We start from the raw sequence: 17,940 nt of genomic DNA on the forward strand, positions 1-17,940 counted from the left end.
AATTGTGAGGCTTAGAGGTCTATTTATAGGACTTAGGAGAGTCCTAGAAGCCCTAGTAATCCTAGGAATTTCGGAGATTTAAGTCCAAGTCCAATTAGGATAAAGAAAACCTAAGTCCAAATCGGAATAGGATTCGCCCAAAATTGCGTTCTTGACTTGCGGCGTGATTTTGGCCTTGAGCCGCTCTGAATTGGGAAAATTCTATTTCATAATGATTTTTAGCCCTTGAGTTATCCTTCCAATGCCGCATGAATCACCTCAATCGGATATATGATCTGAAAGTTATGGTCAAAATACCCAGACATGTTCAGAATCCAATTTTTCATCCAATCCGATTTGACTTCAATGTGAGAAATTCCGAATTGATCCTTTCCTCTATTTGATTAAACTTAACCATGATTGGCTAAGCTCAACCATATCTTCTAGGTCTTCCCAATTTGCCCTTTAAGCTTGTAATTCTTTCAGAAACACTTTCTTTTCTTCCAAAAGCTTAAAAAACAAAGAAAATACAAAAAAGAAGTAAAATGGCCTAATTAACCAAAACCAAAGAATTAAAACATGCAAGTTAAGGGCTGAAAATATGAATATTTTATCACTTATCACACCCCCAAACTTATATATTGCTAGTCCCTTAGCAATACAGAACTAAAAACAATAATGAAAAAAAACAGAAAACAAAAGATAAATCCATCTTTTGTGGGATGTACGATTGCATTTAGCATATGCAACAAGCCTTTTAAATCCCTAGGAATTCCCTAGTGGACGAGTGAACTCTCGTGAGGGTTTTCCAGAAATGTTACCCACAAACATCATGCACAGTTCATGTTATCCAAAAAATTAAAGTATCATTTCAAGATCATGGTTTTCATTCATAGGCAAGCTTAAAAAGATAAACTCCATCTTCACAATGAATTGAAATTTTAAATTTAACTACTTACAAAAGACATGCTAAGACATTACAAGTTTGAAAATAGGGTAAAGTGAACTAGCACATAAATATGAAGTTTCCAATTGTTTCTAATGTGCAATGTCTCAATATCTCAAAGTTTACTGAAATCCCTATTAGAATGAACAACAATGGCATATTTTTCTCTTTTCTTTTTTTTTTTGGTCAGGTTGCTTGATTCACTTAAGCTTTCTAATTGACCCATGTAACGAGTGTTAAGTCAATAACTCCTGAACCAGATGGTTTTAGGGCATTAGGTGTAGAGATACCCCTAGGACTTACTAACTCGAGTCAAAAAGGCTACGAAACCAAACTAACCATGACATTAACCAAATCAAAATTTTTCACCTTTTGACGTGAACACTCAATGCTTTGAGGCAATAAGTCCATTTACTCAGTGAAAAGCTTATCAATGATCTTATTTTATTTTATTTTTTATTTTTTCGCATATATATATGCCAAGGTATCTATCTAATAAATCATTCAGTTTCACTTAAAACATAGAAACACACACATCAGACTTCATGTCATACCTCACAAATTATGTACTAATGTGCTTGTGTAAGATCAGATCAAACATGTGAATTCTCAACTGTCTTAAGCAAGTAACCAAACTGAAAGACTCAATTATTAGATCATGTGTTCAAAATTTTTAAGCTCACTGATGAATTCAAGCCACAATTTTGGAGAGCAACTAAAATTTTAAGACAAACATGAACATGCATATATTTTTTTTTTCTTTTTGATTTTTCACAAATAAAAATAAAATAACACTGGGACAAAGTGTGTTTGAACAAAATGTGTGCCCATACCCCCAAACTTAAATGACACATTGTCCCCAATGTGTCTAAATAAAGGAAAGAGTGTACCCAGGAGATGGACGTCATTGTCTTGGAAAGCATGGCTAATAGCACACCCCCAAACTTGAAGTGAAGCACACTTGTCCCTGCAAAATAAGAAAGCACACAAACAAGTAAAAAGAAACAAAACTAAAGATAAAAAGATGAAATGAAAATACACAGACAAAAATAAAATAACAAGATAACTATGAGGTGCCTCCCATGAGCGCTAAGTTTAACCGTCTTCAGGCAGACTGTACAACAGCTTCATTACTGCTGGCTAGAGGTGTGCTCAATTGCACTACCGCATGGTAGCTCAAAGTTGTGAACAGAAAATAGAGAAAAAGTAAAACCACAAAAATAATAAAAATAATAAAAACTAATAGACTTTAAAAACAGAAACATAAAAAAAAAAAAAACAAATAAAATAATAGAAATACAAGATTGAAATCAGCAGCTTCAGTACTACTGTCTGGCTATGCGCTCGATTGCACAGCTGCGCTTAGGGCTGGCAAAACGGGTAATCGGGTAGACCCGATTATGACCCATTAAGACCCGCGACCCGATTACCTGAAACATGAACATGACCCATTTAGCTAAACGGGTTAGCGGGTATGACACGATTATAACACGAAAAATATACGGGTAACCCGACATGACCCGCTTAACCCGTTTAGCAATAACCGGGTCATATTGGGTAGACACGACCCGATCCGACTAGTGCGCTAAACAGGTAACCCGACTCGACCCGACATGTTTAAAAAAAACCTTAATCAAAATTGGAAAAAATAATCTAATAAAGGGATCTCTTAGGCCAAAGGACTAGTCAAATTTATCCTAACCATCCAAGAAGAATAAAAAGTTTTAAAAGAGAATGTTTAAATATATAAATATTGATTTAAAAGATAATGTTTTAATATATAGACCCACATAGAAAAAGTAACGGAAAAACAAGGAATAGGCCAGTGAAGTGAAGACTGTGAAGTCGTGAAGTGAAGAGTGAAATGAAGCCGTGAGTTAGTATGTAAGTGTTAGGGTTAACTTAGTTAGAACTTAGACATAGGTTTTTTTTTTTTTTTTTTAAAAAAATTAAATGGGTTTGGCGAGTCACCCAAGACTCGCCTGACCCGATTGACCCGCCAGACCCGGTTGACCCCCTAGACCCGACTGACCCGCCAGACCCATCTATTAAACGTGTCTGGCGGGTCGACCCTCCAGACACGAATTTAATCGTGTCTTAATCGGGTAGACCCGATTAAGACCCGAACCTGATAAGCCAAAATCCAATACCTGTTAACTTCGTGTCATGTTCGTGTCGGGTTCGCGAGTCGTGTCAAAATTGTCAGCCCTAGCTGTGCTCAATCTCCCTAGAATGGGCGCTCGAGCTCACTGTCGCAAAACGTAAACATATAAGGCTCACAGGCAGCTGTGCGCTCGATCGCACTGCCGCAAATTAGATGAGATTTGCGGACATAACAGAAACAAAAGACAAAATAGACAGAAATATAAAACAAACAAAATAATAAATAAATAATAAAAAAAAATATGAACAAAACAAAGCAAAGAAAGAAAATTAAAATAATAATAATAATAATAAAATAATAATAATAATAATAAATAAAATAAAAGAATTATAAACAAACAAAAACAAAGAAAATAAAATAAGCAAAATTAAAACAAAACTGAAAATAGAATAGACACAGATAAGTAAATGGAAAACTATATATATATATATATTTGGATAAAACAGAAATTAAAATTAAAATAATAGACATGAAACAAAAAGAAAAAATAGAAATATAAAAATAAAATAAAATAAAATAGAGGCAAAATTGCTCCCTGGAACTGCGCTCGATCGCAGGTTTGTGCGCTCGATCGCACTGCGCTCAATCGCACCCGGCCTATGTTCGATTGCAGTCACAGAATGCGGGTTCCAAAAGCTAAAACAAGACAGAAACAAGGAAGTAAAAAGAAACAGGAAAATATTTTTTTGATTTATTTGATTTTTTTTTTGATATAAACAAAATTAAAACTTGAAAATTAAAATAACATAACGAAAGGAAAATAATTCTAAACAAAATTTAACACAATCCCCGGCAACGGCGCCAAAAACTTGTTGTGCCTAAATACTACCTAATTTAATAGATAATATTTAGTACGTTTTAACTCGCAAGTGCACAAGCTCAAAACAATAGTATAGTAGGGAAATACGAGATCATTCCCACGAGGATTGGTAAATTATGTTTAGAAGTAATTTCCTATTTAATTAAGAGATAAACTCAATTGTCACGATTGAGTTAAAATAAAGAAATAAAATAAAAGATAAACAAAACTAAAAAGGATTAGGGTTTTGATATCCACCACTAATCAGACTAATTAAGATAACAATATGCCAATGCGCCAATTATATCGGTATAATTAATGTTTGCCAACCTAAGGGCATGGGTGTCTACTCTTTAAGCTATTAATTTCCCTAAGCAACAAATTAGGCATGGGTGTCTACTCTAATTCTTTTCTTTCTTAAAAGATTTAGCATGGGTGTCTACTAAGTTGTTCTTTAAGAAAGCATAAATCTGTGAAAATCGACAAACACACGGAGCCTAGGGCATGAGTGTCTACTCCCGGTTCCTCATGTTGATTAGCCCAAGAATCCGGTGTGGATATCTTTTGTTACTCTTATTAAACCCAGGACTCGATCATCCAAATTGATTTAACTAACTAGTCCATACCACATGCATATGTTGGCCAGACAGACACATATGATGAATACAAGATAACAAGTATTAATCAAGTTAAAAATACCAAAATATAATTGTAGCAAATGCGCTAATATTGCAATCATAAAAATACATGATTAGGGCTTCAATCTAGCCCTAATAAAAATATAAACTACATAACAAAAATAAAATGGTGGAAGAGAAGAAAAACCTAAACTCCTCTTGATGTAGCCTTCAGTTCATTTCCACAGATTGTGCCTCTTTTCTCCACACCTATTCCTAGAACCTAAGAGGTTTATTTATAGGCTTTAGAAGTCCTTGTTACACAAGTAAACCTAGAAAATTCGGAGTTTTTAAGTCCAAGTCCCATTAGGATAAAGAAAACCTAAGTCCAAATCGGAATAGGATTCGCTTAGAATTGCGGTCCTGTCTTGCGGAACAATTTTTGCCTTGTAACACTCCGAATTGGGAAAACTATATTTCACAATTATTTGTATCCCTTTGAGTGAGCTTTCCAATAACGCTTGAATCACTTCAATCGGATATCGGAGCTGAAAGTTATGATCAAAATACCGAGACATGTTCAGAATCCAATTTTTCATCCAATCCGATTTGACTTCAATGGGAAAAATTCCGAATTGATCTTTTCCTCTATTTGATTAAACTTAACCATGATTGGCTAAGCTCAACCATATCTTCTAGGTCTTCCCAATTTGCCCTTTAAGCTTGTAATTCTTTCAGAAACGCTTTCTTTTCTTCCAAAAGCCTAAAAAACAAAGAAAATAGAAAAAGGAAGTAAAATGGCCTAATTCACCAAAACCAAAGGATTAAAACATGCAAGTTAAGGCTGAAAATATGAATATTTAAACACTTATCACCCCTCATTCAGTTGCATGTCTAAGTCCAAATGTTTGTCCTTTACATATCCCATACCTGATATTCCAAGGGAAAATTTTGGGGATGGGGGTTCTCTTGTTCTTTTTCGGATTTGGTAATTCTTCCATCCCCATGCCAAAATCTTGAGATTGGGACTTTTTTTTATTATGTCCTTTCCCAAATAGAGGCTTTCGTGCAATTGCAAGTTACAAATTTTGAGATGGGCTCCCATGCCGAGTGACTTCATAACTATTTTTCAATTCAAGACTAGTTGCCATGTTAGGAATAATTTCTGCCTTTTTTTGAATTCAAGTGACTTCATAAGTATTTGTACTTGAAGCACCTTTTTATTTTATTTTTTTTTGGCACTGAAAAGATGTTGGGTTCTGTAGTACTTGGGGCCTTGAGAAGATGCTATATTGTCGCCTAACATGTCTGTCTTGTGCTTTATTATATTATTATTGTTAGTTAATTTGTATATTTTAACTAAACATAAATTTTAGTTTGACTTTTTAAATTATTGCATATTAGTATTTTTATGTTGTGATTAAAAATTACATTTTATAGGTTAATATGAATAAATGAAATATAATTTTTTTTTTTTTGTGATTTTTCGTGCCGGCGCCAAACGCCGGAAAATGTTTTCATTGTAAAACATTTTCCTCCAAAATGACTTCCCTGAAAATATTTTACGGCGAAAAATATTTTACGGCGAACAAACGGAGCCTTAGTGTTTTTCATTTGACGAATAAATTTAATGATTTAATTCAAACTGGATATCCATTGTGAATTGTAAATCAAACGGATATATTGGATGAGATTTGAATTAGATATTTGATGTGATTTGTACAATGGATGGATTCATTGAATGTTTAAATTGATTATTTTTATGAAAAATAGAACATTCATAGGGTTTAGTTGTTTGTTAGAGGTTTAGTTGTTTGTTAGATGAATGAACAAACATGAGAATGTAAGCTTTGATTTGGTGAGTGTGAATTTTGAAACCTTAGTCTTGTATCATTTGATTTAAATCACTTTCATTTAGTTTATCTTTTTACAGGAAAAATCACACAAAATTTGGAACTAGGTTAAAATAGGATTAGTTTAGGTAGAAATTTATTTTCACGACACAATTCCTTGTGGATTCAACCTCGCACTTGCAAAAGCTATATTGCAAACAACTCGTGCACATGCAAGCAACTTTAAAACTCACAACAAGTTTTTGGCGCCGTTACTGGGGAATTGTTTTTTTGTTTGTGAAAATTAATTTTTGTCTCAATTGATTTTATTTTTCTACTAGTTTAGTTAGATTTTTGTTTTGTTTTCTTTTTGTAATTTTATTTTTAGTTTATTTGTTTCTGTTTTATTATCTAATTAAAAAAAAAAAGAGAGAAAATGTAGTTTTTTAGTTTCTGTTGCAGTCTTGGACAAACGCACCAGGCGTAGTACGCTCGAGCACACTCGAGCACAAGCGCCGCATCTACGCTCGACCCTTCCGCACTTGCGCTCCAGCGCACATCACATTTACGCTCGAGCGCAAGCCACTTCTATTGAGCGCACCAGCGCTACAGCAGCACATCTGAGGACCATCGCTCGCTTGCGCTCGATCCTTCCTTACCTGCGCTCCAGCGCATCTCCGCAAACAGCATCTGTAGACTGGCAACAGTTGAGTAAAAAAAATTTTGCTAACTTTTTTGTTGGTCCATTTTGTGAGTGTTTTGTCTTCTGTTTTTACATTTATTTTCTATTTTGTTTTTCTTATTTTTGTAATTACTTTGTGTTTGTTAGTTAGTTTATTTTAGTACTTCTTGTGTGGTGCTGCTTGGTTGGAGATCTTTGAACTTAGAATTGATACCTTTAGATCTTGAAATAGAAAAAACTGCTGGGAGAAATCTTAGAACCCCTGCTGAGTTAGAGACTGTTGAGATGGCAGACCAACCTGGTAATATACCCAAAAATGTGGACCATACTAGATCTCTTAGGGATTTATTCGCACCTATTGCGACAAGTTCTCTCTATGTATAGTGTTGCCTCCAACCAATGCTACGCACTTTGATCTTAAACCTCTTGTTATCCAAGTCTTACTGTCATTCCACGGTTTAGAGCTTGAAAATCCATATAGTCATGTGAAAAAATTCTGTGACATATGTGCCACATTCAAGTTTCAGAACTTTTATGAGGAGTCTGTTTGTTGGAGACTTTTCCCTTTCTCTCTTCACGATAGAGCCAAGGAATGGTTGGATGCTAACATGACTGGATCCATCACATCGTGGGAAATACTATTGAGCAAGTTCTACAACAAGTTTTTCCCGATGTCCGGAGTCAATGAGTGCCGAAAAGAAATTAGTTCTTTCACTCAAGAGGAGGATGAGAAATTTTTCGAGAGTTGAGAGCGGTTCAAGGAGCTACTGATAAAATGCCCTCGACATGGATATGAGAGATGGAGGCTCGTTTAGTTCTTCTACCAAGGATTGACTCAATCCAACCGTAGTATGATTGAGTCTATGAATGGAGGAGCATTTTTTAGTTTGACGGGAGATGAAGCCTACAAATCTTTGGATAAGTTGTCCGACAATTCGCAGCAGTAGGATTTTTCAAGTTGTCGAGACAAATCTGCCCGTATTCCCAAGAAAGGAGGCATCTATGAGGTGAAGGCAGACACTGATTTGAGGTTGAAGATAGATGCCCTCACCTGAAAAGTTGACACTCTTGCTGTGGGCCAGTCCATCAATGCAGCCAATGCATTCAATGTTGATAGCTATTCCATCTGTGCTAGTCCTTTGCACTTAGTACAAAATTGTCCATCTTTACTGGCTTTTACCGAGTGCCCGATGGAACAAGTGAATGCTTTCAACGACTATAGGGAGTAAGCAAGTGGACCTTACTCAGAGACCTACAATCCAGGGTGGTGATCAGTGCTAAAATATACATATTTTAGCGCCTTAATTTATGTATGTTAATCTCTTAGTTGTGCTATTTTGCATTGTTCTATTTCCTTTTTGTGTTTTTGTCAATTTTTAGGTGTTTGTAGAAAGGAAGCACTTTTGGAAGTTTCGGGCATAAAAGACAAAATTGGAAAAAAGCTGGAAATTTTGGATCAAGCACAAGCATCCAAGCGCAGTGCTACCGAGTGCACTACACCTAGGCTCGAGCACATCAGTGCTTAAGCGCCAGAGCCAGGTGCTAGCGCAGGCGTGCTTCTGTGCACACAAGAAGCAGGCTCGAGTGCACATGCAGAGGGATCGAGCGCAGGCCTGTGCTCGAGCGCAACACCCAGGGATCGAGCGCACTCGCGTGGCTAAGATGCGGGCAGACTTTTTTTTCACATTAAATTAGGTTTTCCAAATCCTAGTTGGACTAGGACTTAAACCCCCAACTTTACTAGGGTTTCTAGGGCTTTTTGGATTTTTCTAAACCTATAAATAGATCTCTAAGCCCCTAGGAAATATATACAATTACAGAGAGGAGAATTGGAGGCTACTTCCAGGAGTCATTTTTTGGTTTCTTCTTTCCCTTTTCTTGTTAGTTTTAGTTTCAGTATGTGTAGCTAAACTCTTTGTTAGGGCTAGATTGAAGCCCTAATCATGTTTTTTTAAGATTAAATACTAGTGCTTTTGTTGCAATCATATGGTGGTTTATTTTAATTGATTAGGTCTATGTGATTGAATTCCTTATATGTATATGGTATGGATTTGTTACTTGAGTCAATTTAGATGACCGAATCTTGGGCTTAATAAAGTGACAGAAGAACCTCATCATGGGTTCTTGGCTTAATCAACATGGGGAATTGGGAGTAGATATCATGCCCTAGGACTCATGTGTTGGTCGATCTCCATAGAATTATGTTTCCCTATAGAACAACTTAGTAGATACCATGCTAAATCCTTTAGGGAAGAAAATAATTAGAGTAGATACAATGTCTAATTCATTGCTTAGGGAGATCAATAGCTTAAGGTGTAGATACCATGCCCTTAGGTTGACAAGCATTAAATATACCATATGATTGGAACATTGGCCTAGTATTTTCTTAATTAGTCTGATTTGTGGTGAATGTCAAAACCCTAACTCTTTTGTTAATTATTTCTTTTAAATCTTTTCAAAATCGTGACAATTCTGATCTTTTAATTTGAAAAATCAATCCTAAATAAAATCAACAATCCTTATGGGAATGATCTCGTACTTGCACCCTATAGTATTATTTTGATCTCGTCCGCTTGCGAGTAAAACGTACCAAGTATTTGCCTATTAATTTAGGTGGGTATTTTGTACAACAAGTTTTTGGCGCCGTTGCCGGAGATTGTTTGATTTTGTTTGGAATTAATTTTTTTTTAATTTATTTTAATTGTTAACTGATAATTTAAGTTTTTGTTTTCTAATTTTCGCAGCTTATGTGCTATCTACGGAGGTGCGCTCGAGCGCCCATTCTATGGGGATCGAGTGCCCCAGTGCGATCGAGCGTACAAGCTAGTGCAATTGATTGCACATCTGGACAGCGGCACGTAAATTGTTTTAATTATAGATCTGATTTTTTTCTTTTCATGCAGGGTCATTCAAGTCTGTATCTTCGTAAGTTTTTTATTTTTTTTTTAAAATTTTCCTTTTCTTTTATTTTACTCATGTGGGGAGTCATTCTAGCACCCCATATGAGCACACCGTTCTCTACACTAGGGAATGATTTCTATTTTGCATGGAGCCACCAGTCTCATCTAACATGGCAAGCTCAAGCTCCACAACAGTAGTATCAGGCTGAGCCACCTCTTTTGAAGAGCTCTAACCTTAAAGAAAATGTGTCAGCTATTCTCAGCCGAATGGAGGCCAATAATCAACTGCTGCGATCCATCGACGCCAAGATCGAAGCTCAAGAGAAGGCATCTCCCATCTATTGGCCTCAACAATACGAAGAGGAGCCACCTCCTCCGAAGAGTTATGAATTTTCATCTCTTCTCAGTGAATTTAAGACCAACAATCAACTGCTACAATCCATCAACGCCAAAATAGAAGCTCAAGAAGAGGAGTTATATCCCATCTATTGGCGCCACAACAACAGTATCAAGTAGAACCATCTCTTTTGATAGTTTCTAATCTTAAAGGTAAGATGTTGAATTTTATGAGTGAGTCTAATCAGATGGTAAACTCTTTACAGGAGATGGAGAACTTTCACTCTGAATCAATTACAGAGATAGAGGCTCACCTCAAGCAAATATCAAATACCCTCAAAGAAGAAGAGCTCCAAAATCAGTTGGTGGTCGATTCCAGTGGACACTACATGGAGGATAAGAGTATTTGGTATCATGAGCATGCTATGATCACACTGAAGAGTGAAGAAGTGATTGAAAATCAAGTGGAAAAGAGGAAGGATGAGCAAATTGAGGTTCCACATCGAGATAAAGAAGAGAGTGCTGAGGCTTCTTCAACATCAGCTCTTATTCCCGAAGTACCAAGAGGCTAGGAGAGAAGTCTGTTGGGGTTATGTGATGAGCAAAAAGAGATCATCGAGGTAGAAAAACCTCTTGAGTATTCTTCTCATGTTATTCCAGTTCATGATTCCATTCCGGATGAGAAGCTGTCGGAAAATACTCAGAGTGATCTGCCTCGACCTGGAGACATTTGGAATCACCTTGTAGTAGGAAAAATTCATTCTCTTTAGTGCAAGAGAAGTAAAAATTGGTGCTTCGAGTTTAAAAGGAGCATCATAGTCTGGCTGAAGACGTTAAACTTAGCGCTCATGGGAGGCACCTCATAGCATATCCTTTTATTCTTCTGTTTGTTTTTCAGTTTATTTTTGTGTTTATCTTTAGTTTCCTTTTGTTTTCCTTTGTTTTGTTTTAGTGTTCTGTTTTTTCTGGACAAGTGTACTTGCTTTCAATTTTGGGGGTGTTCTATGAGCCATACCTATTCCAGCCAGTTTTCCCATCTCCCGGGTAAGATCTTTCCATGTTGTCTACACATTGAGGACAATGTGTCATTTAATTTGGAGGTATGTGAGACACTTACACACACTTTGTCCCTAAATTTTTGAAAAAAATTTGCACGTTCATGTTTGTTTTAAAATCTTTCTTAATATGAAAAAATTGTGATTTGATTTTCATTGGTGAGCTTAAAATTTTGAACACATGATTTGATCATGGAGTTTATAAGTCTGATTACTTACTTTAGGCAATCGAGAATTCATCCGTTTGATCTGATTTGACACAAGCACATTAGCACATAATTTGTGGGGTATGACATGTGAGCCTGATGTGTATGTTTCTATGTCTTTGTTAAGTGCCAAAATATTCATATTTTAGCCCTTAACTTACATTTGTTAATTCCTTAATTTTGATCAATTTATGTCATTTTAGCTTTTTTATGTGTTTTCTTTGTTTTTACTGGCCTTTGGAAGAAACAGAAGCAATCTCGGAAGTTTCGGGCTTAAAGAGCTATTTTGGAAAAGAATGAAGGCTCTGGTAGTGCGATCGATGGTAGTGGATCTGGATCGAGTGCATCACAAGCAAAGACAACGAGCGCAACGTGTGCGCTCGTGCGCACCAGAGGCAGCCTCGATCGCACCTGCTATCGAGCGCCAGTACGATGGATCGATTGCGGACCTGCGATCGATCGCACACGGGCTACGATCGAGCGCAACCATGCATGAGGAGAAAGCCAGCTGCCAGCCTTGAAATGGAAAGTGTGATTTTTAGAGTTTTGTAACTTTGTACGAACTAGGGCTCAAACCCTACGATTTTTAGGGTTTCTAGAGTATCCCTAAGGATTATAAAGAGACCCTTAAACCTCTAGAATAGATAGACAATTTCCAAGGAGAAGCATTGGAGCTCTTCAAGTTCAAGTTTCGAGTTTATTCTTTTCCTTTCTTTTTATTTTATGAAGATGTTTAACATCAAACCCATGTATAACTAATTTACTTAGTAGGGCTAGATTGGAGCCCTAATTATGTTTATTTAATATTCAATATTGGCGCCTTTGTGATGATCATGTTGTGATATTTAACTTGATTAATTCCTGTTTTCATGAATTCCTCATATGTGTTTGTCTGATCAACATATGCATGTGGTATGGACTAGTTAGTTAAATCAATTTGGATGACTGAGTCCTCGGTTTAATAAAAGTAACAAAAGAAATCCACACCGGGTTCTTGGGTTAATCAACATGGAAAACCGGGAGTATACACCCATGCCCTAGGTTCCGTTTGTTTGTTGATTTCCATAGAATCATGCTTTCTTAAAGAACAACTTAGTATACAGCCATGCTAAATCCTTTAAGAAAGAATAGAGTTAGAGTATAGACCCATGCCTAACCCGTTGCTTAGGAAAATCTATAGCCTAAGGAGTATACACCCATGCCCTTAGGTTGACAAACATTAGATATACATAACATAATCAAAGCATTGGCATATTGTTATATTATATAAGCATAATTAGTGATGGATATCAAAGCCATACCTTTTATTATTATCAAATCAAAATCAATCTTTGTTTTGTTTTACTTAAGGAATTTATTTTAAGCAAAGTTTAGCAATCATCGTGGGAATGATCCTGTATTTGCATCATATACTACTATGTTGACCTTATGCACTTGCGGGTAAAACGTACAATTATTTGCTTATTAATTTAGGTAGATATTTGCAAAACTGTCTTGGGTGAAACTGGATGACTTATTGGATGGATCCTTTGGCATATATATATATATAAAGTTGATCATTTTTTAGCCTTTCACTAAGTAATTTGACCTCTTACCTCAAAAGGTGAAAATTTTAATTTGATTAATGTCATGGCTAGTTTAGTTCTGTAGCCTTTTTCATTCGAGTTAGTATGTCCTTAGCGGTGTTTTTACACCTAATGCCCTAGAACCATCTAGTTTGGGAGTTATTGGCTTAACACTCGTTACTTGGGTCAATTAGAAAGCTTAAGGGAACCAAACATTGCACAGCCTGACCAAAAAGAAGAAAAATAAAGTTATGCCATAGTTATTCATTTTGATGGGGTTCCCATAGAACTTTAAGATATTGAGACGTTGCACATTGGAAATAATTTGAAGCTTCATATTTATGTGCTAGTTCACCTTACACTACTTTGAACTTGTGATGCCTCTGCCTACCTTTTGTAAGTGGTTAGACTTTAAAATTCCAATTCATTGTGAAGATGGAGTTTATCTTTTTAAGCTTGTTAATGAATGAAAATCATGGTTTTGAGTGATGCTTTAATTTTATGAATGACATGAACTTTGCATAATGTCAGTGGGTAATATTTCTGTTAAACCCTCACGAGACTTCACTCGTCCTACTAGGGATTCCTAGGGATTTAAAAAGCTTGTTGCATACGCTAAATGCAATCGTGCATCCCACAAAAGAAGAATTTATCTTTTTTTTTTATTTTGTTTTGTTTATTTTTTTTTTTTTTGTTTATTTTTTTTTTGTGTTTTTCAGTTTTTCTTTTTATTTTTCTGTTTATTGATGCTAAGGGACTAGCAATACGTAAGTGTGGGGAGTGATGAGTGCTAAAATATACATATTTTAACCCCTCAATTTATGTATGTTAATCTCTTAGTTGTGCTATTTTGCGTTGTTTATTTCCTTTTCATATTTTTGTCAATTTTGAGGTGTTTGTAGAAAAGGAAGTGATTTTGGAAGTTTCGGGCATAAAAGAAAAAATTAGGAAAAAGCTGGAAGTTTTGTATCAAGCACAAGCATCCAGGCGCAATGCTATCGAGCGCATTACACCTAGGCTTGAAGCATCAGCGCTCGAGAAAAAAAGCCAGGAGCGAGCGCAGGCATGCATCCGCGTGCACATGAAGCAGGCTCGAGCGCACATGCAGAGGGATCGAGCGCAGGCTTGCGCTCGAGCGCAACACCCTAGGATCAAGCTCACTCTCGTGGCTCAGATGCCGCCAGACTTCTTTTGATTAGGTTTTCCAAATCCTAGTTGGACTAGGACTTAAACATCCTAGTCTACTAGGGTTTCTAGGGCTTTTAGGGTTTTTCTAAACCTATAAATAGAGCTCTAAGCCTCTAGGAAATGTTTACAATTCCAGAGAGGAGAATTGGAGGCCACTTGATAAGGGCTAAAATATGAATATTTTAGCCCCCTAATTTACACTTGTCAATTTCTTAGTTTTGTTTTTTTGTGCTATTTTATTTTATTTTTTGTGTTTTCTGTGTTTTTATAGGTCATTGAAGAAAGGAAAGCAATTCTGGAAAGTTTCGGGCTTAAAGTACACTTTGAGAAGACCTAGAAGATATGGTTAAGTTTGATCAAATCAAGGAAAGGATTAAATCAGAATTTCTGTAATTGGAGTCAAAATCGGATTGGATTCAAATTTGGATTCTGCATTTGTCTCATTATTTTGACCATAACGTTTTGCTCAAGTATTCGATGCAGCATTGGAAAGCTAACTCAAAATACTACAAATCATTGTGAGATAGGATTTTCCTAATTCGGACGTTTGCTATGCCAAAATCGTCCCGCAATATAAGAACGAAATCTAGACGAATCCTATTCCGATTTATACTTAGATTGCTTCCTAATTTGACAAGGAGATTGAAGTCCGATTTCTTTGGGATTCCTAGGGCTTCTAGGATTTTCCTAACCCTATAAATAGTCCTCTAAGCCACACAATTTCAGAGACACAATTCCAAACTTGCTTTAGGAGAAGAATTGACGGCTCTTCAAGAAAGCCTTTTTTTGGGTTTATTCTTTTTCTTTTTATTTTATTTTGAAGATGATTAGCATCAAACTTATGTGTAAATAAATACTTTAGTAGAGCTAGATTGAATCCCTAATCATATCCCTTTAATATTTCAATATTGGCGCCTTTGTGATAATCATATTGTGATGCTTAACTTGATTATTTCGTACTTTATTAAATTCCTCATATGAATGTGTTTGGCCAGCATATGCATGTGGTATAGATTAGTTATTTAAGTCAATTTGGATGATCGAGTCCTGGGCTTAACAGAAAAACAAAAAAAACAAAAAAAATCTTTGTGGGTTCTTGGGATAATCAACATGAAAAACTGGGAGTAGACACTCATGCCCTAGGTTCAATGTGTTTGTCGATTTACACAAATGTATGCTTCTTAAAGAACAACTTAGTAGACACCCATGCTAAATCCTTTAAGAAAGAAAAGAATTAGAGTAGACACCCATGCCTAATTCTTTGCTTAGGGAAATCAATAGCTTAAGGAGTAGACACCCATGCCCTTAGGTTGGCAAACATTAAGTAATCATAATATGATTGGAACATTGGCATATTGTTATATTAATTGATTATGATTAGTGGTGGATATCAAAGCCTTACCCTTTCATTTATCTTTCTTTCTTTTCCATTATATCATTTCTGTGACAATCTTGATATTAAATTTAGAAAATCAATTCTAAGCAAAATCAACAATCCTCGTGGGAATGATCTCGTATTTGCTGCACTATCGTTTGATCTTGTGTATTTGTGAGTTAAAACGTAGCAAATACAAGTTTTTGGCGCCGTGGCCGGGGATTGCATAATTTTGTTTAGAATTTTTTTTCCTAGTTTATTTTATTTTATTTTGTTTTAATTTTTAATTTTTGCTATTTTCTGATTTTCCACAGTTCCTGTGCTGTCTACAGAGGTGCGCTTGAGCGTCTGTTCACCTGTCAGTGTGATTGATCGCACATTCGAATAGCAGCACTGGAACTATTTAATTACGGATCTGATTTTTTCTTGTCATTCAAGTCTGCATCTTCATAAGTCTTTTTTGTTAATTTTGTTTTTATTTTCCTTTTAATTTTAACTTTTGTTTGTAATTTTATTTTTCACACATGTGGGGAAACATTCTAACACCCCATGGACCATGTTCATATTGCCATAATCTTTATCACCATGTTAGAGATTGTCCTTCAACAAGACAATTTTCTAACTATTCTTATGGGCATATGAACACATCATTCTCTAGACCGGGAAACGATAGCTATTTTGATTCCTATAACCCGTCATGGAGCCAACAGTCTAATCTATCGTGGCAAGCTCAAGCTCCTGAAAATCATGCTCCACAATTTCATGAACTACACCAGCAATCATATCCGCAATTCTATGGTCAATCATATTCCTTTCTGAGTGACAATAAAACCAGAGGCAACTACTGCAATTCATAGAAGATCATGAAGAGAAGCTATCTCCCATCTATTGGTCTCAACAATACCAAGAAGAACCATTTCTTCCAAGGAGTTCTAAATTAGAAGAAGCAGTCTTTGATCTTAAAGGTAAGACGTTGAATTGTATAAACGAGACTAATCATACGGTAAAATCTTTACAGGAGATGGAGAACTTTCACTTGCATTCATTTGAAAGGATGGAAGCCCACCTCAAAAAAATAGCCGATATCCTCAAAGGAGAAGAAGAAGAATGCCAAAGTCAGTTGGTGACCAATCCTAATGGACACTACATGGAGGAAGGGAGTATTTGCTATCATGAAGAGGAGCCATCTCCCATTGATTAGCCTCAACAATACCAAGAAGAGATACCTCCTTCGAAGAGTTTTGCCTTAGAAGAAGCGAGTTCTGCCTTAGAAGAAACGCATGCTGCCTTAGAAGAAGCAACGTTAGCTTTTCTTAGCTATAGTAAGGGCACTAATCAACTGCTACAATCCATCTCCAAGATGGACGATATCCTCAAAGAAGAAGAAGAAAATTGTAAAAATCGGTATGTGGTCAATCCAAATGGACACTACACGGAGGATGAGTGCACTTACTATTATGAGCAAGCTATCACCATAATGAGGAGTGAAGAAGTGGTCAAAAGTCAAGTGGAAGAGAAGAAGGAGGAGCAAATTAAGGTTCCATAAGAACCACATCGGAAAAAAGAAGAGAGCACTGAAACTTCTTCAACATTAGCACCTATTCCCGAAATACCAAAAGTGTAATACCCCGGTCCTATATTGGGAAGATGAGAAGAAGCCCACATAGAGTGGGTAGTTTATAAAGATAGTCATGGGTGCTAAGTCCCACATTGCCTAGTTACTAGGTGAAACTGGGCTTTATAATGAATTATAGGGAAGCTCCAAATTGACTAGTCCTTTTGGGGTGATAGCGCAGGTGTGGCTACCGCTTTTTCCTAGGCCATTACAAAAAGGCCAGGAGAGTAATTTGTTAAGCTATCAAATAAGCAAATTGAGGACACAGAGTGGTCCACCTCGATCTACAGACAATTAGAATTACCTTTCTATAGGTAAAATTCATTCTCTTTGGTCAAAGAAAAGAAAAGACTGGTGCTTCAAGTTTAAACTCAAGGGTCAGAAAGCACTGAGCACTTCAAGGATGAGGATTCCGTTGGCTTGGCAGATCCCATATATTTTGACTAAATGAGTGAGCTTCAGAGGTTTGAGCGCAGGACCTATGCACGCGAGACCTCCATCAAGCTTGGGTCCATGATCTCCATCCAGGTTTATCCTTTCCATTGTTGTTCCATGTTCATTCTCTGATTATATTTCTATAACAATGTGTTGCACTTGACTGGTATTTGGTTGGAGTATCATTTATTTGTTTCAAGGACAAGTATGCTTATGTTCAAGTTTGGAGGTGTGCTATGAGCCATA

Source organism: Corylus avellana, chromosome ca8, assembly GCF_901000735.1.
Source record: "Corylus avellana chromosome ca8, CavTom2PMs-1.0".
NCBI classification, from domain to species: Eukaryota; Viridiplantae; Streptophyta; class Magnoliopsida; order Fagales; family Betulaceae; genus Corylus; species Corylus avellana.